This window comes from Eublepharis macularius, chromosome 19, assembly GCF_028583425.1.
Source record: "Eublepharis macularius isolate TG4126 chromosome 19, MPM_Emac_v1.0, whole genome shotgun sequence".
Classification (NCBI taxonomy): domain Eukaryota; kingdom Metazoa; phylum Chordata; class Lepidosauria; order Squamata; family Eublepharidae; genus Eublepharis; species Eublepharis macularius.
Genome location: NC_072808.1, coordinates 7,443,831 through 7,467,985, shown reverse-complemented (window position 1 = coordinate 7,467,985; position 24,155 = coordinate 7,443,831). Strand labels below are relative to the sequence as shown.

General features: G+C 46.7%; 1 protein-coding gene across 1 annotated transcript in view; it reads left to right on the top strand.

The window, feature by feature from the left end:
• The first annotated feature begins 10,436 nt into the window (after positions 1 to 10,436).
• The window catches only part of RARG (retinoic acid receptor gamma), a 151,872-nt gene continuing 138,153 nt past the window's right edge, over positions 10,437 to 24,155 (top strand). The window contains exon 1 of the mRNA XM_055003374.1: positions 10,437 to 10,533. The gene's annotated coding sequence lies outside the window, so the exon portion shown is untranslated. The remainder of the gene's footprint in view (positions 10,534 to 24,155) is intronic.

Here is a 24,155-nt window from a genome sequence, read left to right as displayed (position 1 = left end):
CACCCCATGTGTATGTGTGTGCACGCACACGTGGAACCAAGAAGATTCTGCAGACTGGAGGCAGCTAGCCCTAAAGTTTGCCTATTTAACTGGGGTTTTGCGCGATAAGTTTTGCATCCATCTCTCTCTCTCTCTCTCTCTCTCTCTCTCTCTCTCTCTCCCCCCTCCCAGTCTATGTGCTTGTGTGGTGCGACTGTGAATTTGATGGGAAATGTAGGCGTCCTGGTCTTGTAGCTTGGCTCTCTGACTGCTGTCCAACGGACTTTTCAACTGTCACTTGTCCAACATTCCGCCAAGCTGCCTACATTTCCCGCCAAAACTTGAGGGAAGCTGACAAGTGTCCAACTAGTGTCAGGCGTCACTTGTAGTTTAGCTCTGAGAGCAAGAGTGTTGGCCTAAGGTCAGCCAGTGAGCTTCATTGCTGAGTGGCGATTTCAACCGGTATCTCCTAGACCCGAGTCCAACACTCTGACGGCACCAAACTGTCTCTAAGATTTATTTGCAGAAAGTTGGATGTCTAGAGAGTTATGGACTGAAAAATCTTCTGACTCTTTCAAATTAAGTGACTGACCCTGGATTCTCAGCACAGAGACTGTCAAGTGTAATCCAGCAAATAACTGTGTATTGAAGTCCCGTTACAGTGTATCTTTATTTATTTATTTACTTCCTTTATATCTTGCCTTTCTCCACAACAGGGACCCAAAGCAGTTTGCATCATTCTCCTATTCTCCATTTTATCCTCACAAGGTTAGGCTGAGAGCCAAGCTACAAGTGACGCCTGACACAGGTTTGGACACTTGTCAGCTTCCCTCAAGTTTTGATGGGAAATGTAGGCATCCTGGTCTTGCAGCTGTAATGGAGAGCCAAGCTGTAAAACCAGGACGCCTACATTTCCCATCAAAACTTGAGGGAAGCTGACAAGTGTCCAACCTGTGTAAGGCGTCACTTGTAGCTTGGCTCTCAGAGTGGCTGACCCAAGATCACCCTGCACGTTTTCATGGCAGAGTAATAATTTGAACCTGCGTCTGCCGGACCCTAGTTTGGTACTATAAGCACGACACTGCACTGACCTGAAAATATCTTGTGTTGTGCATTAGTTGAGGTTCCCAACCTTGCTAAGACGTCTGAGAATTTTGAGAAAGCGTAATGACATCACCACAAAATGACTGCCCGTGGGGGAAATCCCAAAATGGCTGGCCATGAGGTGAAGCGTATCATTGAGGGAGATTCCCAGCCAAGCATCCTCCTGCGAAGAAGGCAGCTCCTTCCAAAATGGGCCCTCCCTACAGACACGAAAGTGATGCCTCTTTGGGCCTTCCAAAGCACCTCCTGCTCCAAGGAGGCGGAGGAAGACCAAGACCGGTTCTTTTCTGTGGGGGCGTAGTGCTGTCTGGTTTCAGTTTCTGAAGAAAGGGAGGTATGCTCCCTGCACAGCCACAATAAGAAGTTGCCAAGCTCGGAGATGTAAGAAAGTCTGTGTCTACAATGAAGCCAAGGGCGCATAACTGCTATATGTCTGCCCCGGATGAGCTCAGCATTTTGCTAGACAGTCAGCTGGTCCATAGCGTCTTTCTCCTCCCCTGCTCCATTCAAGAGGGATGAAGGGGCCAAAAACAGCCATCAAGATGAATGGAACAAGGGCAGCCATCACCGAGCACCATTGGGATTGTATGTTGGATATGAATGTGGAAAACCTTGCTGAAACCCCAGTCAGCTGTAAAGCTCTTGGAAGGCTCTGGGCAAGTCTTTATCTCCTAGCCTATCCTAGAAAAACTGAGTGATGATCTTAATTAAGAGATGACCCTCACAAGCAGTGTTGTGTAGTGGTTAGAGTGACAGAATAGGCTCTGGGAGACCCAAGTTCGAATCCCCACTCTGCCATTGAAGCTTGCTGGGTGATCTTGGGCCAATCACACACACAGCCTAACCTACCTTACAGGGTTGTTGTGAAGATAAACCGGAGAGGAGGATAATAAGCCTTCTTATGTCGTGCAATGCCTGTGGAAAGACCAACACTCATGCACATAAAATCATGGGCTGCTGTAGCAATGCAACGCAGTGCACACAACAGCAAACATGAAAACAGACATGACTGTAGCCAAAACAGCAGATATTTTTATATTCATCTCCCCCCACCCCACGCCAAGCAACACCTTTGCCTGGCTAGGCATTCACGTCGAACCTGTCCTGTGTACTTGCGTGACCCGTGCTTGGGTGGAGATGCTACATTTCAGGGTGGGGCTAATTGGTAGAAAGAATTATAGGACCCCTTCCCTTTCTTGGGCTATCTCAGTGTCTTACAGAGTATTAAAGATCTTTGTCAGATGTGGGTTATGCATCGGTGGGGAGGGACGGGGGGCTGGGCAGAGAGACCCCCTTGTTATGGAGTGTTACCAACAGAAAATATGAAGTGGGAGCATCTCTTGTGGAGCAGTCTCTGAGCCAGAGAAAGGACTTTGGAATCCCATGGAGAGGGGACAGGCTCTGTTGCCTGTGAATGCTAGAGCATATTTTTGTTTTCACAGTAAATTGGCCTGAACTTCACGGTTCGGTCACGGCCTAGGATTGAGGCGTTCCATGCGCCTGTTGAGTCATGGTTGGGTCTCTTTAAGCCTGCTGTGTTGGAGTCGTGTGGGGACAAGCAAGTAGGGTGGCCTTACTGGTTTCCCATCTCGAGGGTGCTCAAAAAATGGTCTCAACTTCTCACAGGCACCAGTTTTTTTCTCCTCTGAAGCTTTTCTTTAAAAAAAAGCAACATCCCTGTGAGGTGTTAGAACCATTGGGGCTTGAATAAACAGCTGGTTGGTTCATTACTAGGAACGCTTCCCTCTGTATACCTATCAGAGGTTTTTTTCTGGGAAAAGAGGTGGTGGAACTCTCAAGAGGGGAAATGAGGAAGAAACACACGGGATTCTTTGAAATAATATTATTTCCAAGCACTATTGCCGAGTATTTTCAAGAGGTGCCGGAACTCCATTCCACCGTGTTCCCCCACCTGTTTAAGAATGTAAGGGCCAAGCTACACATGATGAATGACACTTGAACAGCAAGTGTATTTCTCCCTGTTCACTTGCCCTCCACTCAGGGCCAAGCTACAAGTGACAAATGACACTTGAATGGCAAGTGTATTTCTCCCTGTTCACTTGCCCTCCACTCAATCCACTTGCCAGGCAAGTGTCTTTCGTCATGTGTAGCTTGGCCCTCAATCCACTTGCCATTCAAGTGTCATTCGTCATGTGTAGCTTGGCCCTAGGAAAGCCATGCTGGATCAGCCCAATGGCCATCTAGTCCAGCACACAGCGGCAACCAGTTGTGAAGTGCCAACAAACAGGGCATAGATGTTGCCCCCTGCCTCTTGAACATGAGGGTTCTCTTAACTCAAAATGGCTAGTAGCCAAAGATTGACCTGTCCTCCATGGATCTGTCTAATCCCCTTTGAAAGAATTCTATGCTTGTAGCCTTGCCTACTTCCTCTGGTAGTGGATCCCCCGGCATTGTCCTTTGATAGTTCCAGTGCTGTGTGAACGTTCACACTCTCTGCGGAAGTGTATATGGAGCCAACATCATAGCTGGGGAACAATGGGTTAAGGTCAGCGAGGCAGGGAGATCTCCCCTCCTAGTGCCAGAGATTTCATGGGCTTGGAAGACCATCTAGCTACCCAACTGACTGGCATGATCCAGAGCTCAGCTTTGAAGGAAGAATGCCTGCAGGTCCCGTGCAGGGCTGGCGGAGGAGGCCAATCAGCTGAAGCAGAGACAGCCAGAACAAGGAGGGCAAGCCACGGGAGGAGGCTGTCTGAGGGCCAAGCTACACATGACGAATGGCACTTGAACGGCAAGTGTATTTCTCCCTGTTCACTTGCCCTCCACTCAATCCACTTGCCGTTCAAGTGTCATTCGTCATGTGTAGCTTGGCCCTGAGGGCCAAGCTACACGTGACGAATGACACTTGAACAGCAAGTGTATTTCTCCCTGTTCACTTGCCCTCCACTTGTCACAGTGTGGAAAAGATGTAGGTCATTTGTATCTACTCAGGAGGGGTGGGGTTGAGCTGAGTCATCCTGTAAGAGTTTCCCAAGGTGTGGAATGCTAATGGCGGGAGGCTTCACTGTATCCTGAGGAGGTTCTTTTGCATATGGATTGGTACTTGATGTGCTAATCTTCTCTGCAGGGCTATTGTCGGGGATAGAATGTTTTGTTAGCCTGGTGTTTTTCAGAACTGGAAACCATGCTCTGTTCATTCTTAAGAATGTGGACCTGTTCATTCTGAAGAATGTAGATACAAATGACCTACATCTTTTCCACACTGTGACACTGAGAGATCTCTGTCTTTTGGTGCTACACCTCTGAAGATGCCAGCCACAGCTGCTGGCGAAACGTCAGGAACTACAATGCCAAGACCACGGCAATACAGCCCGGAAAACCCACAACAACCAATATTAGCAGATCCTTCTCTAAGGATAAGTATTTGGATCTAAAATGCCCCAAAGTGAACATATACACAAGAAAATCCAAATCAGAGTTTGCCACAATTTCCCATTTTAGAAGTGACAGCGACCTAGACTTGGGACAAAGTGGTCTAACAGGATCCATCCAGGAAAGAAATGGTACCCAGAATGGGACCATAGCATGACTAGTAACTATGCTACGGATCCAAGTCATAATCAAATGTAAGGCTTCCACGAGTCGGAACGACCAAAAATTTAGATGCTAGTTTCTGTGAACAACAACAACAACAACAACAACAACAACAACAACAACAACAACAACAACAACAACATTCCATTTATATACCGCCCTTCAGGACAACTTAATGCCCACTCAGAGTGGTTTACAAAGTATGCCATTATTATCCCTAGAACAAAACAGCCTGTGAGGTGGGTGGGGCTGAGAGAGCTCCGAGAGAGCTGTGACTGACACAAGATCACCCAGCTGGCTTCAAGTGGAGGAGTGGGGAATCAAATCCGGCTCTCCAGATGAGAGTCCCGCGCTCTTAACCACTACACCAAACTGGCATAACAGTCAAAGTATCAGTATCTCATACAGATTTATCAGTCTTAAAGAGCAAGGTGCATAGTAAAGCGAACAATAAATCTATCAATGAATATTCACTCTATTACATGGATGCCGCCTGCACGTAAATAACAACAATATCACATATACTCATAAACCCACATCAATAAATACAGACTTCATGAACAGTATCCAATGAATATACAATAAATAGTAAATAAATAGTAAAAACAGTATATGAAATAGTATAAAGCTTGTGCTACGGGTCCTCAGATATAATCATATGCAACCTCGGTCTATTTATTCCCACGTTGTAAGTGAACGGTAGTAAATATACACCGTTATTGCAAAAAGGGTGGATGTACCTGTCTGGCTGCAAATAAATTCAAAGTAAGTTTATCCCTTCCACAATGATGCTATTTGTTCTTTTGTTCCAGGTTCATATGGAGACTCTGCTCCTGATGACAGCAAAGTTCACAGGGACTAGTGTCTATATTTTCGGATGCATTCAAGTCAGGCAACCGGAAGCGCAGGGTTGAAACCAAAAGAAGAGAGCCAGTAGGCAGCCAAAGATCTAAGAAGCAGATTGCAATCTAGGAGGACCTTCCAACAGCAGAGAAGTAAAAGAGGGAGAGAGCCTGAGAATACTTAACAGCAGCTCACACAAAACAGATGGGTGTCAGGAGCTACGGGACAGGAGGAGACCTTCTTGTTGTAACAAGCAGTCTCCAACTGATAAGCCTGCAGCATTTATTCTGGGGGGACAACCAGTTCAGCAAGGATTGCTCAAGCCCCATCGAGTTAGAGGCTGCTGTGGTTTTGCTGTGCAGACATGAGCTGAAGAATGCTCTGTTCTTTTCTGCCTGGATCCTGAAGAAGGTCATGAGCTTGGTTCACCGAGGCCGCGTCCAAGCACCCCGAAGTCCTGGATTCCTTGAGCTCTACGTCTCACGGTATTATGGCATATGTGCAATGGGGAAGCACAGGTTGTAAAGCATTCTGCTGATTGGTTTTTAAAGGTCCTGAGATGATGCTCACGGTCGTAAAGAAAGAACAACACTGTTTTCCTTGCGCCTGGTCAGTTTAGCATCTATTCCTCTGTATGTCAGACCAAGAGAATTCAGCAGTGCTCAGAGGGTGGGTGGATGAAGGAAGGTATGGCATCTTACTCCAAGAGAACCTGGCCTGCTTCTACATTGCTGCATGTCATTCTACCCTCTGCCACTTTAGTGTAAGCAGCAAGCAGGGGGAGAGAACGGGCAGGCAGGGCTTCTGCATATATCTATTCCTGCTGCATTTACTACCACCGTCATTCCTCTCCTGCTTCTCCCCTTTTCTCCCCTTTCCTCCTGCAGCCTCCAACCCCTTTGCTCTTCTCTTTCTCAGCCGAACCATACTGCAATGTTGCAGCATGGTTGTGCTGAATGGCACGGAGTAGAAAGCTGCATTTATTTATTTATTTATTTATTTATTTATTTACTTACTTACTTACTTACTTACTTACTTACTTACTTACTTACTTACTTACTTACTTACTTACTTACTTACTTACTTACTTACTTACTTACTTACTTACTTACTTACTTATATTTGATTTCTATTCCACCCTCCCCACATTAGCAGGCTCAGGGCAGAGAGCAATTTGGCAGGGAAATATGTGAGAGATGGAGGGTGTCACTAGTAGGGAAGGCATGTGCTGTACTCCCCTGGCTAGGAGGCACTGCCTCGCATCAATCATATGCCTGGTGGAACAGCTCTGTCTTACGGGCCCGGTGGAAAGATAACAAATCCCTCCGGGCCCTGGTCTCATTGGACAGAGCGTCCCACCAGGCTGGGGCCAGGACTGAAAAGGCCCTGGTCCTGGTCGAGGCCAGGCGGGCCTCCCTGGGGCCAGGGACCTTTAACAGATGTTTATCGCTGGAACGAAGAGTCCTCTGGGGTTCATACGGGGAGAGGCGGTCCCGCAGATACGCCAGTCCCAGTCCGCATAGAGCTGTATAGGTTAATACCACAACCAGCTGGCGCCACCCCATTCCCACCAGCTGCTAGTAGAGAATCCACGTGGATGGACAAAGTGGTCTAAGGTCTAACAGAATCAATCCAGGAAGGAAGCAGGCCCAGACGGGTAGCATTGCAAGACCAGTAGCTGTGCCATGTGTCCAGGTCTGGCAACTGGAAGAGCAGAATTAAGACCAAAAGAACTAAGATCCAAGAATCAGATTGGAATCGGTGAGAACTTTCCAGTAACGGAGAGGTAAACCTCATGGTGAGCTGGATTAAAGGAGCTTTTTCTGTCATCATCAGAGAAAAATGTGGGAACCCCACAACTCACACCTGCATTGGGTATGACATCGTGTAGATGCTGCCAAATGAGAACAAGTGTGGTGGTGTGGTTAGAGTGAACCGGATTGTTTGGTTCATGAAAACGTCACTTCCAGGGCAGCAGAAGATCTGCAGAAAGCCCCCCTCCTGTTGCCTAGGAAACTGATTGATCAACGTCAGGCTGTCTGTGCTGACAAACCAAAAAACGAACCAAACGAACCGGCCTAAAGTTCATGGCAGTTCGTCAGAAATGGGCTCTGACGAACCACCGGTTAGCAAACCACGAACCAGTCCAGCTCATGACAAACTTTGGTTCGTATTTCGGTTCATGGCCACCTCTAATGGTGACCTCTGTGAGATTTTCAAGGCCAAGAGACTAACAAAGTTGGTTTGCCATTGCCTGCCTCTGGTCTTCCTTGTTGATCTCCTATCCAATTACTAACCAAAGCCAACCCCGCTGCAGAGATCAGATGGAATGGGGCTATCCTGGGCTATCCAGGTCAGGGCATGTGATCCTAGCTAGATCAAATAATGGATCTTGCATAATCTGATTACTTTAAATATAGCTGGTACAATCAAAAGTTGGCATGAATTGTAACTTCCGAATGGCACACTTTGTACTTCCCTAGTATGAATGCAGTATAGAGGCAAAGACTGTCAGGGAGCATAGCTGTGTGGTATTTTCAATGGTGATATTTTAACTTAATTTTTAGAATATTTGACATTTTAAACCTCTGTTTATATGGAAATGTATTCTGTTTTTAACATCACTGTTTCCTTAATTGTTATTTACAAATATACTGTTTACTGGTCAATAACCATACACTGTTTACTGGTCAATGACTGGAATAAATTGTTATTGTTATTATTGTCATTGTCATTAATGGGTGCGGGAGAATTGCACTGTGCAAGCAGCTGCCATACCCATGGCGGATGGAGGAGGTAGCAGCTGCCAGTCCTGCATAATCTGGGGTTGCTTTGTGGTGCAAAAGGGCTGAAGACATGGCATGGTGGGTTCCAAACTTTCTACTTCAGCCTAACTACGAAGTATGGTTTCCTTGCCTCCTCCCCGAGTCCTGGTGATCATACATACGCTGCTAGTTCTGTGTTTGGAATTCAGTTTCCAGGCTGATTTGGATCAGTAGGATCATGGAGCATATCAAAAGGGGGCTTAACCCACCCCACGGTATTGTTTTCCCAATATGAAATAATCCCAGGACTGCTGTTCGTCCCACCAGGAAAATTTACGTGCTGCCTATCAGTTGTACCAAAGGTTGGTTTTCTTCTGAGGCAAACAGAACTCCCCCCCCCCTCCATTCCAATTTTAGGAAATGGTGCCGAGCAGAAGCCTTAAGTCCCCTCCCCACATGTTGCAGTACCGGTCTGAATTGGTTCTTGCGTGCCCGAGAACTTCCGAGTATGGACCTCACAGGATGTGTCTGTTCTACAGGACTGGGTGGTGGTGGTGGGGAAACGCAAGGAAAACATAATGTGAAGTTAGGCCCTTAGAGAGAACTCTTGTAATGCTAGACAATGGTGGTGGTGGTAGTGGAGAATGCCCTGAAGTCAGAGTTGACTTATGGCGACCCCTGGTGAGGTTTTCAAGGCAAGAGACTAACAGAGGTGGTTTGCCGTTGCCTGCCTCTGCAACCCTGGTCTTTGTTGGAGGTCTCCCATCCATTTACTAACCAAGACCGACCCTGCTTAGCTTCTGAGATCTGATGAGATCAGGCTCACATGGGCTATTGTTGGAAATCTAATGCTCAAGCATTCCCAAAACCTGGTTATCCTGCCTCTGTTTGAAGATGGCTCGTAGGGAAGAGCACCTCATCCCCTTTAATCAGTCCCATTGTCAAACCGTTTTGACCGATAGTAAGTTTTTTCTTAATGATCAACCCAAATCTTCCTCTCTGTAAACTGAAGCCCGTAAGATCTAGTCCAGGGCTGGCACCAGCATTTCTGATGCCTGAGGCAGCTTCAGGGGTACATTGTGTGTGATGCCATCACACGGGGCAGGGCAGTGCACGGGTGGCCTCCCAGCCCTCCCGTTCAGTTGCCCCATTCTGCCCTGGCTGCCTGCTGCGTCTGGCCCGCAGCTGTGTGCTGCTGGTGGCGGCGGTGGCAGCAGCATGGGGCAATTGAGCTCCATGGCTCGCGCCCCTGCCCCTAGTGCCCCCTCCGGAGCCCCCTCGGCGCTTTAGCACTCGAGGCAGCTGCTGGCCTGGCCTCATTGGGTGCCCCGGCACTGATCTGAAATATCAGACAAAACTTTACTGTCTTCCACCTGTCTGCCGAGGAACGCTTGAGGAGAGGTCATGGAACTATTGCACATTGCAGAGGATTCTGGGATACATTGTGCAGCACACATTCAGTTCACATGGGCCACTCTTGTGTCTCATCCCTGGTTTCCTAGCAGCTGCACACAGTGTGGAGGATTGGTAGAAGGTGGGCAAGCTTTTTCTTCAAAGAAAGTTTGTCCACCGTTACAGAGGAACTCCTGATCAGTTTTTGAGAAACTCCACAGTCCCCACAATACAGTTTGAGAACCACTTATTTAGCACACAAACGGGAACATATTTTAAAGGCTTGTGTGATGTAAGAGAGAGACTGAAGTGGCCTCAAACTTACGTTTGGGCCATTGGCGCGGGAAGAGTTAATCTAGGAATTGGTGGATTGGACTTTCCTTCCTGGTTTTATTAAATGCAATGAAAACAAATCTTGTGTTTGTGTGTGTGTGCATGAGTGCATACTAGGTGAGGACCAGGCTTATGACGCATCCTTCCCCCCCCCCCTCGCTTGGTGAACGAAACCTCTCGGCTCTGTGACACTGGAACAGTCCTGATATCAAGTCCTTTTGACAATCTGACAGACGCTTGAGCACAGGGGGGGGAGTGGCAGCGGCCGTAGCAGCAAAGCAGGGGGAGGAGGAGAGAAAATATTTTCCGTGTCTTCGCCTGAAGTCATTCTGTGGTTTTTGAAAAAATGTGCTGTATATTTTCAGGGCTATGTCACATGACCTGCTGGGGTTATGAATAGCTGAGTATAATGATTTCTTAGTGAACGTTTAAAAAAAGAGAGAGAGAGAGTGATTCTCAGCTAGAGGGAGGCTCACACTCGTTCAGCTACAGCAGGCAAGAGACGGGACGTGGAAAGTTCTCTTGTCTCCAGGTGTCCGCGTCCCTGCACCGAGGCAGCCAGGTGAGTGGGAAATCACTCTTCTGGGCCTTGGTGGAAGGTGGAAGGTCAGATTTGTGGTTTGGCATCTGGATTTCCTTTCTTGCCACTGCTGCGCTTGGCTTTTGGGGACATCGGTGGACTCTTCTTTCTTTCTTTTTTTAAAAACTTCCCAAGGCCTTTTTTGAGTTTTTACTTTTGCTTTGCTCTCTGTGTGGGTTGAGTGGGTGGGAGGAGGTCTGCCAGCAGAAAAGAGGAAAAGAAGCTGTGTGGATCTGAGCGGGCAGATGTTTGAAGAAATCCGAGTGGCACACACGTGTGAGGCAGTTGTGTATGGCTGAGTGGCGGTATGATGGGTTTTGTGAATAAACGGCAAGGGACTGGGATTGTACAAGTGTGTGTGGAGAGACCGAGTGCCTGTATGGGCAATTGTTTTGAGTTGTGGTGTTTTGTGTGCATGTATATGTAGGACTTCTCATCTGGGCAAGCCCTGACTGGGTGAGCTGGGGGGAGTAAATTAGGGGACCTCTTTCTCCCTCAGAGTTGATTCTCCTGTCCCAGCTCCCTGCCTGTTCTACTTTCTGGTGGGGTATCTCCGCCTAATGGTGGAATGTGCTTTTATGCAGATGTTGCTTTCCTTGGGGCATGGGTAGTGGAAAGATGCTGGGATCATTGGCACAACTGCTGCTTTCCTAATAGAGAACAGCAAGGGACTGTGGAATGGGCAGATATTGGACTGGTTTTGTGCATGCAGAGAGGATGTGGGGTGTTATCCTTTTTATTTTGTTTGCATCTCTCTTCTTGAGTTCATGTTCTTTGGAGGAAGACATTGAAAAGCACATGGGAAACATAACTTTGGGTGTGGGGTGTGTGCATGGCTGCCCTTGAGGTCCCCAAGGGAGCCTGTCAGGATTTTGAACGAAGGCTTTGAGCTTTGGCCAGAAGAATATTGGAGTGGCGGGTGGGTGTGCGTTGGGTAGAATGGAAGAGGACTGGTCTATTGGATGAACGTGGCGATGAACAAAGACTTTTGGCGAAGAGCCCTCTGAAATCCTAAATGCGCTCACTCTCTCCCATTCTCTCTGTCTCACCTAAAGTTCTCCAGTATTCAGTCTTAGACCTTCCCAGTTAAACTAAGCCACTCCCATCTCCAGATGACATCCATCAAGGATAAGATAGTTCTGAATTCAAAGATGTTTCCTGTTCCTTCTTTGGCTCAATGGGAGCAGGGGAGAGTTAAGGGGACCGACATCCTACTATCCACAGACACGTCTTTCCACATTCATCTACCCACCTGTAACCATCTTCCTCCACCCAATCTCTCTGTTGCGTTTTTCCAGTACGCATCATCTTGTTGTGTATATAGAAAACACACCTTGTATTGTCTGTTCCATTGAGCTTGGCTGATGATTGCGATGGGTAGTATATATAAATATATATCTGTTTTTGTTCTGTCCAGTAGGCAGTGAGACCGTTACCTTGGAGATCTTAGATACCAGAGCAGAAGTGGATCCAGTTGTCAGGCCCTGCTATGGAGACATATAATACCACAAAGATGGGGAGGTCAAGATGTCAGACCTAGGGGCAGACTGGGATACAGGCCTTGAAGTTTCCCTGCGTTGGGCTGTTTTTATTGATTAGAAGCGACGTACTGAAGTTCAACTTTTGGTGGGAAAAAAATGAACCCCAGGTATAGTTTGGAACTTTTAAGTGAGCACCCCCTAAAGGAAAACTTGGGGACTGCTCTCCTGCTAATAAGTTTGTTTTCTACTTTATCTTTCTCGTAGTTCATATGCCTTCTGTTATCTGGAGGCAAGGTGAGGTTCCTCTTTCTGTGGAAAGTCAGGCTGATGGACATATCAGTAACGGAAAAGGTCACGTACAGCAATGAAACAAACTGAGACCTAAGTTTTCCAAATTACATTACAAAGAATTGGAGCACACGGACATTGTACGTGATTGAAAACTTCGATTCTCTCTTTCTTGTTCATCTGGTGTCTCTTTGCTCATAGAAAAAGATGAGCTTCTTTGAGGGGTGGGGATGTCTAGCTGCTAAAAGGGCTATCAGGAACTCGTGATCTTTCGAGTCTGAATAACAGGATTCAAGTTCACTTACAAGATAGCCACAGTCCAATGTTGAGACTTCGTAGACGATTGTTTTATTTATTTTTATAAATTGTATTTTACTTCATTTATATGCCACCTTTCTCCCCATAAGGACCCAAAACGGCTTACAGCATTCCCCTCTCCCCCATTTTACCCTCACAACAATCCGGTGAGGTAGGCTAGGCTGAGAGGGTGTGGCTGGTCCAAGCTCACCCAGCAAGTTTCCATGGCTGAGCAAGGATTCAAACCCGGGTCTCCCAGATGCTTGCCCAACACTCTAACCACTACTACACCAGACTGGGGGCCAAGCTACACATGACGAATGACACTTGAACAGCAAGTGTATTTCTCCCTGTTCACTTGCCCTCCACTCAATCCACTTGCCGTTCAAGTGTCATTCGTCACTTGTAGCTTGGCCCTTAGTCCCACTTGTTTCACTTTGCTCCCTCTCAGGAACACTTGCCCCCAAACAAACTCTTCAGTGGTGCAATTAAAATTGGAGGTTGTGAGGTTTTGGTGGCCTGTGGCAAGTGAATTTGCACCTGGGCCACCCAACAGAGATGCGTGACAAATGTCAGTTCTTTTCTGTGCAAAGAACAAGCATAGATATGTGTGACTAGATGGGCGGAGAACTTTTGTGGATTTCTCCGCACAAGTTGCAGGTTTCTTGATGTGCCAGTAATTTGATAGTCACGTGTTGCTCACCTCAAAGAAGCACAACCAATGGGTTTACACAGGAGTAAGGGCCAAGCTACACATGACAAATGACACTTGAACGGCAAGTGGATTGAGTGGAGGGCAAGTGAACAGGGAGAAATACACTTGCCGTTCAAGTGTCATTCGTCATGTGTAGCTTGGCCCTCAGAGAAGCAAAACCAATGGGTTTACACAGGAGTAACTCTGCTTAGAATTCCACTGACAGTGGCCATTTCCACACACGTTAAATAATGCACTTTCAATGCAATTTCGCAATCCTTTTGAAGTGGATTTTTTGTTCCACACATGGAAAATCAGTTTCAAATGTTCACTAAAGAGTATTGAAAGTGGGTTATCCAACATGTGTGGAAGCAGCCAGTGATGGTCATTTTTTAAATTTTATGTAATCACAGGGCCAAGCTACACATGACAAATGACACTTGAACGGCAAGTGGATTGAGTGGAGGGCAAGTGAACAGGGAGAAATACACTTGCCGTTCAAGTGTCATTCGTCATGTGTAGCTTGGCCCTTAGCTGGGCTATTAATTATATTTTTTATCCCACCCTTTCTCTAAGGAGCACAGGGCAGCATGCATTTATTTATGTACAGCATTTTAAACCTGTCTTTCCCCATCACTCTCTTTCTCTGGGCCAAGCTACACATGACGAATGACACTTGAACGGCAAGTGGATTGAGTGGAGGGCAAGTGAACAGGGAGAAATACACTTGCTGTTCAAGTGTCATTCGTCATGTGTAGCTTGGCCCTCTCTCTTGCGTTCTTGTATCAAACCCTGAGCTCCTCCTCCCCCTTTTCTCGCAGTGTCTTTTTTGTGGCTGCTCCTGTATCTCTTCTGTTTGTGGTGGATCCTCTGGTTGGAGTTCTACTTTCCCAGATCATGTGAATCATTTGTTGGAAAGAGAAGCTGCAATTTTGTTTAACGTATTATTAGAAGGTGTGTGTGAATCCAGGTCTATAGTGTTCCCCGCTCAGTGTGGTTTTGGTGTTCTAACATGCTGCAGGTTCTAAAACGTTGAGTGGTCATCACGGAGATGAGGGCTGCAGAAACTAGCTAGGAAAACAGGGTAGCAAGGAATGACAACGAATCAAAATTCAAGTTAGAAAAACTTGCATGCATCATTCCCACCCGCCTTCCAATTAGTCTCACGATTTAAATGTATATCCAGTAGAAATGGGCACAAGCAGAGAAAATTCCGAACTGTGAGGTTCGTGGTTCGTTGTATTTCATGTACCTCGAACTTTCACGAACTTGCTCCGGTTCACGAACTGGTTCGTTTGGTTCGTGAAAACATCACTTCTGAGTCAGCAGAAAGTCTGCAGAGACCCCACCCCCACAGCCTAGGAAACTGATTGCAGGCTGTCTGCAATACGAACCAAACAAACCAGGCTAAATTTCATCACGGTTCATGAGAAATTAGCTCCCATGAACCACGAACTGGCCCAGTTTGTGACAAACTTTGGTTTGTATTTTGCTTCATGCCCACCTCTAATATTCAATATTTCAAAGCCTGATGAGTTTAGGTTGGGAGCAAGCCTAAGCAGATCTGCTCAGAAGTAAGTCCTATTGTATTCCATGGGTCTTACTCTTAGGAAAGTGTTCTTAGGGATTGCAATTCATTCTAGAGAATGATTTTCACACGTCATATATTCAGGGAACTCTTTTCCATGTATATATGTGGAGATGCTGCACACTCCAGAAGAGCCTGAGAACAGTTCCAGAAGCATTCTCAGTTTACATAGGATTCCAGCCATATTTGCCACGTCTCACTGTAGTCTCATTTGGACTGTAGGTTCTAGAACAATCTCAGTACTCCCCTGTGTTGCATACAGGATACAATTAAGTACTTGAAGGGCTGTCATATACAGGATGGCGTGGAGTTATTTTCTGCTGCCCCAGAAGGGTGGACCAACGAGTTAAAATTAAATCAAAAGAATTTTTGGCTAAACATTAGGTAGAACTTCCTAACAGTTAGAGCAGTCCCTCAGCGGAACAGGCTTCCTCGGGAGGTGGTGGCTGTTCCTTCTTTGGAGGGTTTTAAGCAGAGGCTAGATGGCCACCTGACAGCAATGCTGATTCTGTGAACCTGGGCAGATCATGAGAGGGAGGGCAGAAAGGGTTACATCAGTGCTTAGTTCTTGTGGACCCTTCTTACATGCCCAGGGTAATGCCGATTGCCATCATTGGGTCATGTAGCAGTTTTCCCAAGGCCAGTTTGGCTAAGGAGCCTGATGGTTTTTTGCCATCTTCTGGGCACGGGGCAAGGGTCATTGTGTGTGTGTGTGAGAGAGAGAGAGAGAGAGAGAGAGGTATTTATGCATTTCTTGCATTGCACAGGAGGTTGGACTAGATGACCCTAGAGGTCCCTTCCAACTCTATAATTCTATGATTCTAATAATAGCCAATGAGGTACTTTTCAGTAGAAGTTTGTCTGCCAGGATCAGTCTTTTCCTGGAAGAACCCTTGATATACTTCCACAGAACTTCCACAGAATTTCCGGGAACCCGCCGTTTGAAAAATGACTGTCCTAGGAACGGCACAACATGTCCACCAGCTGTCACTTTAACATATTTCCATGTAGTGTATGAAGAGGATGAAAAGTAAGATGCAATGGCGTGTTTCTATTTAACCATGTCCCTTGGCTCATGAAATGCTGATGAGGCCCTCTATGCTAAGGCATTGCTTATGCCCTGCCCAGGGGAGTTGGCAATAGGCAGGGCTTTTTTCTGGGAAAAGAGGTGGTGGAACTCAGTGGGTTGCCAGCACAGGGGGCAACTCCTGGCAGGAAGTGGTGCCCCTGGTACCACATGCGCACACACAAAGTGCGGGCATGCCTCCAGGACCACGCAATGATGTCACTTTGGGTCAGCTGGAACAAGGGGGAGTTTTTAAATTGTCCTTGATGAAAATGGTCACATGGCTGGTGGCCCCGCCCCCTGATCTTCTTGTTCTTGGAAACAAGCAGGGCTTTTTTTCTGGAAAAAGAGGTGGTGGAACTCAGTGGTGGAACTCAGGACCGCACAACGACGTCACTTTGTGTCAGCTGGTAGAAGGAGGGATTTTTTTAAAGTTTAAATCACCTCAGTGGAAATGGTCACATGGCCAGTGGCCCCGCCCCCTGATCTCCAGACAGAGGGGAGTTTAGATCGCCCTCTGTGCCACGGTGCAGAGGGCGATCTAAACTTCCCTCTGTCTGGAGATCAGGAGGCGAAGCCACCAGCCATGCGACCATTTTCAAGAGGTGCCGGAATGCTGTTCCACTGCGTTCCAGCTGAAAAAAAGTCCTGGCAATAGAAAACCAGTTTCTCTTCCGTTACCAGAGTATGGACTCGTTTGGGAGAGTAATAAGCAAGAAGACTCTGGGATTCCCACTGCAGTGCCATGAAACTCAGGTGAAGGAGGATGCTTCTAGACGCTAGATAAGGAGCCAGGAGTCTTGGTTTGGGCCTTGCCTCCTCTCCACCCCCATGTGACTAGCCTGAGCTGAATCAATTAGGCCTCTGTTTCTGCATTTGCCCCACAGGGAAATAGGTCTGACCTATTTCCCAAAGTTGGGTGTGATGCCTTGCTTCAATGTTGAGAGATTCCTCTGTTAAAGATTATAGGAGGTGAGTCTCAGAAATGACTACTCTCCAAGGCAATGTGGTGGGAAAGTGCCAGGGTAGTTCTCCCTGTTGTGGTAGCTTTCTATTCCAATTGAGGGTTTTGGGGGTTTTTTTGGAGTCTTATTCAGAGGCGGAAGCCATGACCTGCAGTTGAGACGTGGTCCAAACCCAACACCTCGGGGTTCTGCCACTTCGATCCCTTCTCATTTCCCAGTATGTATGGACCTGGTTGAAGACCATGGAAATGATTTCGTCAGATCTCAGAAGCTAAGCAGGGTCGGCCTTGGCTAATAATTGGATGGGATACCTCCAACAAAGACCAGGGTTGCAGAGGCAGGCAATGGCAAACCACCTCTGTTAGTCTGTTGCCATGAAAACCCCACCAGGGGTCGCCATAAGTCAACCATGACTTGAGGGCACTCTCCACCACCACCACCTGTCTGTCTGTCTGTCTGTCTAGATAGCCCAGGTGAGCCTTATCTTGTCAGATTTCAGAAGCTAAACAAGGTTGGCCTTGGTTCATAATTCAATGGGATACTTCCAACAAAGACCAGGGTTGCAGAGGCAGGCAATGGCAAACCACCGCTGTGAGTCTCTTGCCATGAAAACCCCACCAAGGGTCGCCATGAGTCAGCTATGACTTGAGGACACCACACACACACGGGAGACAGAAAGTATCTTCTTCCAAAGGCTCGTTTCTCTTTATTTTGGAAATTCCTTGAGTATCATATAACTAGAACTATGTGGGGGCTGACAGAGAATCCAAACTTTCACATTGTTTTTAGAAAGAAGAATGCAAGTTTCTAGCCCTCAGGGATATGGAAAATAGAAATGGGTGGGCTGGGCAGCATTCTGCGAAGGCTCAAACTGGTAACCAAAGTAGATGTAAGTGTTCAGCCTAGCCTTCTGTACTTCTGTGACTTAGTGTTCCCTCTGCTGGGCTTCTCAGCTTCAACTCCATCCAAAATAAGCAATGTATGCAAATGTATTTAATTTGCATAATTCTACTTGCTGCGTTTGGGCTGGCTTGGCACGGAGACAGTTTTGCTAGTTGCTGTCCTTTCCTTGGCCCCCATTTCCTTGCTGCTTCTTTGGCATGTGTTTCTTCTTACCCAGCCTCCGCTGCTGGGCCCAAAAAAAAGATGCTAGCCAAAAAAATTTGGTTGCTGGCCAAAATAAAGTTTATCCAACTCTTCCCTCCCATTGGCACTGAACCGGGTAGCAAGCTGAATCCCATTCTCAGCTGGTAGCAGCGTTTTAGCTACAGGCTTCCTCTTGTTCCAGCACATGTCACCTAGAGGTGGCACAGGACAAGGGTGGATCAGGACACCCGATAGATAGATATTGAGGGTCACTCTAAATGTTACTTCCTTCACGAGTTCACCACAGAGCTAACCCAGACTTGCGCAGACACACAGCAGCTCTGGGGAATAGCTTGCATAAGAAAAGGAGAGTCCAAATGGGCTCAGAAAGCTGCTGCAGGGGGAGGGAGAACTTCTGCCTTTCTCCCAAGCTTCCCCCCCATGCGAAAACAGTGCAGGGGAGGGGTCCCATTTCTGCTGCTGCATATGGAGGTATTGTGTGTGTACTGCTATGTGTCGGTGCATGCCTGGATTGGCTGTAGGGTTGCCAGTCCCCCACTGGGGCAGGATCCCCCGCTGCCACCCTCCACCCTCTGGAAAAGGTGGGGGAATGCACCTCCTGGGGTGCATTCCCGGGCGGTGCAGGGTGCTCCTGCGCACCGCAATGGGCCAATTTCAGCCCCAAATGGGCCTAAATTGGCCCCATGTGGAGCACAGGAGAATTCCAAGGCCCTCGCACCTCCCTTGCAGCATTTCTGTGCTCCTCAATGGGCCTGATTTGGCCCCAAATGGGCTGAAATCTACCCTCTGCAAAGCATAGGAGCCCTCCAGGGCCCATCGCATCACCCTGGGAGCACTCCCGCGCTTCACAGCAGGCCGATTTTGGCCTCAAACAGGCCTAAGTTGGCCCTCTGTAAAGTGCGGGAGTGCTCCCAGAGTGGCATGTGGCCTGTACAATGACATCACATCCGGGAAGTGACCTCATCATGTAGCCTTAGGAGTGTGTGCATGAGGACAACACTGAGGTGAGTGTCAGGTCTTTTGCCTCCTGCCTGGAGGATAAAGAGGATCTGGGAAACCTCCATGGTGAACTTGTGAAGGAAGAAACATTTAGAGTGACCTTTAGACTAGTTCAATGCCTTCACAATAGAAAGGAGTTACCTTTTAGAACCTTTATGTTTTTAAAGTAGGCATGGGAAATCTTAAAGCAATCGGATTCAAATGAGAAGAAGGCAGTTCCTGGAAGCAATTCCTGTTTCTAGAAGCAAGGGGGCAAGATTTTTGTATGCCAATTTCCCTTGTTTCAAATAAAGCCAAGCCCAGATTTACTCAGAGGGCACCCAAGAGAGCCAGTTTGGTGTAGTGGTTAAGAGTGCGGGACTGTAATCCTGAGAGCCGGGTTTGATTCCCCACTCCTCCGCTTGAAGCCAGCTGGGTGACCTTGGGTCAGTCACAGCTCTCTCAGAGCTCTCTCAGGGCCAAGCTACAACTGACGAATGACACTTGAACGGCAAGTGGATTGAGTGGAGGGCAAGTGAACAAGGAGAAATACACTTGCCATTCAAGTGTCATTCATCATGTGTAGCTTGGCCCTCAGTCCCACCCACCTCACAGAGTGTTTTGTTGTGGGGATAATAATGACATACTTTGTAAACCACTCTGAGTGGGCATTAAGTTGTCCTGAAGGGCGGTATATAAACTGAATGTTGTTATTGTTATTTATTCATTTATTTACTTCATGTATACCGTCTTTCTCCCCAGTGTGGACCCAAAGTAGCTTACAGTGTTCTATTCTCCTCCATTTTATTCACACCACAACCCTGTGGTTAGCCTGACAGTGTGTGACTGACCTACCACAAGTAATTCACCCACTCGGTGATGTTTTCAGAAGTTCATGACCACGTTTGCAATATTAACAATGTGGTGGTGGGTGATCTAGTAAAAGAAACAGGAGCATGGAGTCTAAAAAGGTTAAAATATTTTGATTGCGTCTTCAGAGGTTTGAGGTTTGAGATGATCACTAGAAACTGTATTCAATATCGGCTTGATTAGGTCGGTGAAGTAGCTGCTCCTTTAGGTTGTGGAAATCAAAGCTGAAGTAAATGGAAAAAGATCAACGTAGGAGCGATGGGCCTAACTTCCTGATATACTGTTCCTGGGTCTCTTGGGGAGACATGTAATCAATCAGTTATACCAATAGCCCATCGGTATATATAAGTTTCCCCAGTGGAGCAAACAGCAGTTCTCTTGTTCATAAACCGGCGGTTCATCAGAGCCCATTTCTGTAGAACCGCCACAAACTTTAGGCTGATTCGTTTGGTTTGTTTTTCGGTTCGTCACTGCAGGCAGCCTGGTGCTGATCAATCAGTTTCCTAGGCAATGAGGAGGATGGGCTTTCTGCAGACCTTCTGCTGCACCGGAAGTGATGTTTTCACAAACTAAACGAACCGATTTGCAAACCGGGGCAAGTTCATGAAAGTTCGTGGTTCGTGAAACATGAGAAACCACGAACTGCACAGTTCAGCATTTTTCCAGTTTGTGTCCATCTATAAATAGGGCCCCCACGTGCTTAAAAATGTAAGTTTCAACCAAGAATTCTCAGTGCACATCTGTTCGAAATGACCTGAGGTGGACCCAGGATCAGATTCTGGAACATGGTAGGCTTGCCAATTCTGTGTAAGGACATTCTTAAAACCTGGGGAAGGGGAAAGAGCTCAGCAGCGATGTGATGCTAGAGTCCACTGTCAGAAATTGCTGTTTTCTCCAGGGGAATTAATCTCTGTGGTCTGGAGATCAGTCCTAATTCCTAGAGCATTCCAGGCCAATAGAGGTTGGCAACCCTATACAGGCTCTGAAAGAAGAAGAAACTCCAAGAGAAACCATTTATTAAGGGGGGCTTAATAAATTCTCGTCTCGAGTCACACATCTCTCTTTCAGGCAGAGCTCATTTCGAGGGGGAACGTGCAGGAACGCAGTTCCAGCAGTTCCCCAAAGAGGTCACATGTCAGATGGCCCCGCCCTCCTGACTCTCAGCCATTTTGGGCTCGTTTTGGCCTGGATTGGGGCCAAAACGGCCCAGATCAGGCCTCTGATGGGTGGTGGATCACTCTCCCACTCAGCAGTGGCCCAATCCTGACCATTTTGGGCCCCTTTTCGGCCATTTTCAGCCCCTTTTTGCTATTTTGGGCCCAATTTTGACCCTGAATGGCCAGGATTGGGTCCAAAATAGCCAGGATAGGTGATGTCAGGGGGTATGACATATGCAAATCAATTATGCTAATGACACACTTCCGGTGCTGTCAAGGGGCATGGCATATGCTAATGAGTTATGCTAATGAGTTCCTCCAGCTCTTTTTCTACAAAATGACCCCTGCTTTCAGGGGTAATTCTAAAACAAATTCTGTAGCCCCCTTTGATTTCTATTTGTGGAGAACCTAAAGCATATAAGCCTGCACAACAGAAACTGAGGTACTTAAATCCCAATAACCTGAATAACAAAGCTTTATGTAGGGTGAAAGAGAAATTATGTCCTGGGGTTCTTTGGGAAGAATTTTGGGGAGTCTGATAAGCATTGAGAAGTTATGTCCCTGGGTTGGGTGGTGGTGGTGCACTGTGCAAAAACCTTCCTTTTAGCGCCACCATAGAGCCTTTCTTTGACAGGACCTATTGCTGTCAAAGGAAGGCTCCTTAGACTGAAAGAGGGCTGAGCAGAGTTGCAGTGTACAAGCCAATAATCTGGACATAATCAGGGGGGAAATTCCATCCTGAATACTTTTTTTTTTAAGCAGACTGGATAGAAAGTGGATCAACAACCTGGTCCTTGTAGGGCATTGTCCCTTACAGATTGGTAAACAGTAGTTTTTCTCCTACCATGATCTGCATAGCCCAGGAGAGCCTGATCTCGTCAGATCTCAGAAGCTAAGCAGGGTCAGCCTTGGTTAGAAATTGGATGGGAGACCTCCAACAAAGACAAAGGTTGCAGAGGCAGGCAATGGCAAACCACCTCTGTGAATCTCTTGCCATGAAAACCCCACCAGGGGTTGCAATAAGTCAACTATGACTTGAGGGCCAGATTTCATTTCAGTTTGCTTGACACTACACAAAATTTGAAGACTTTCTCCAGCCTGCAGAGCCATCTTCCAGTCTAAGTGGTTCTTTCATTGGTGGAAAAGCAACTTAAATTGGAGAAAGACTCCTTTGGCTAGAGGAAGGCTACTTGGAGGGCGGTCAGGTCCACCCCACTGCCCTCAAAGTACAGCCACTTACAGTTTTCTTTCTGTACGATGAAAAGCATCTGGGGGCCACACACAATCCCAGAAATCTATTTTTGGCCTTTGGGATTTTTTTTTTAAAAAAGTCAGCCATTGTAACATATTGGGGTAATAAAACATCCCATAAGTTTTCACAAAGGGAATCTCATGCAGGAAAACACTGAAATGAAATCTTAAGAGTTATCAGTAGGTTAGTGAAAACAAAGGGGTATTTACTAGAGAACGGCCGTTTCCACATGGCTTACCTTATTCTGCAAAATAGCGAAATCTCGCGCGAAATCTCGCGAGAAGACACTGTTACTGTGTTTTCTTGCGCAATAACAGCGTCTTCTCGCGTGATTTCGCTGTTTTGCAGAATAAGGTAAGCCATGTGGAAACAGCCAACATTTTCCTAACTACAGACAGATATACGCAAGGGGTAGAAAACGAACCCCCCGATACCAACAGAGATGATAACTTATAATGATCGATGTGTTCTTTAGAGTTTGTTCTTTCTGACAATCTTGGATTCAAAGTTTGGTTATTGTGTAAGATTCTTTGCTGCTGTCACAGACATGTATGTGCTTGCTGATGGTTGGAATTTTGAATTGGGCTGGGGGTAGTAAACATACCCCAAATACATTTAAAAAAAAACATTTTCAGAGGTTTTTCCAAATCTGACCTGAAAAATTCCAAGACTTAATAACTTTAAAAGCAATGCTAAGTAGGGCCACTCAAAAGCCTGCCAGTTCTATTCAATAGGGCTTACTCCCAGGAAAGTATCCTTACAGTGTAATCCTAAACAGAGTTACTCCAGTCTAAGCCCATTGATTTCAGTGGGCTTAGGCTGGCGTATCTCTGCTTACGATTGCGTTGTATATGCAACTGGCCTTACCAACCACATGCCAGGACATGTCAATTGAACGCAATGTTTCACACACCTGATGAAGTGAGTCGTGGCTCATGCCGCAATAAATGTGTTAATCTTACCGTGTCACTCAACTCTTTGTTATTAAAGCAGAGACGGCGGAGAAAAGGAACTTTATTGTTTTACCCTTGGATAACCAGTCCCACCCCTAGCAGCAGCGTTCAGAGAGACAAGTATTTGTACAGTGAATGGCACTGGATGAAACATGATTGCATCCCAAAACTGTAGCCATTTAATAATAAAAATGTCCTCCGGATTATAGGGGGGAAAGGGATATAGCACTTGAGTTCCCTGTTTCTGACTTGGCATCAACCTAACGCAGTCCTGGGCTAAAAAAAAAATAACTGGAAGGGGATGAAATTTGCTCACATAATACAACCACTGTTAACATGAATCATCTTGGCTGGACCCAGTGGAATGGGCCATAGTTTGTGGGAGAGCCAAGGACATACTTTTGGTAGGTGGTGGGTAATGGGTTGGTGCAGAGAGAGGAAAAACTGTGTTATGTGGTGTGTTACAGGTTAGGACAGGCTGTAGATTTCGGTTGCTTTGTTAAAGGGGGTGGGAAAAACGGAAAGCTTGGAAGTGAAGCAAGGGGGACGAAATCCAGAAATTCGTCAGAGACGCAGAGAAAGAGAGAGCGAGATGGATTTTTTAAAGCTGATATCGAGAGCCAGTGTACACAGAAGCAGCTCCCGCCCCATAGGTTGAAATTAATGAGTTGATTGCTTCCTTTTGTTTTGTTCAGCTTTTGTTAACATTGCAACATAACAAATCCTGACAAAATATCTGGGGAAAAAATGGATTGGTGTTCTAGCTGTTGGATCAGCACAAACAAATCTATTGGGGGAAAAAATCAAGTTGTGTGGACCTAGCTGAAGAAAGGGGTTGTATGGAACAGCCTTTATTAGCTTCCATATGCTGGGTGGTTTCAGAGGTGTTTGGTCTGCTGAGCCCATGG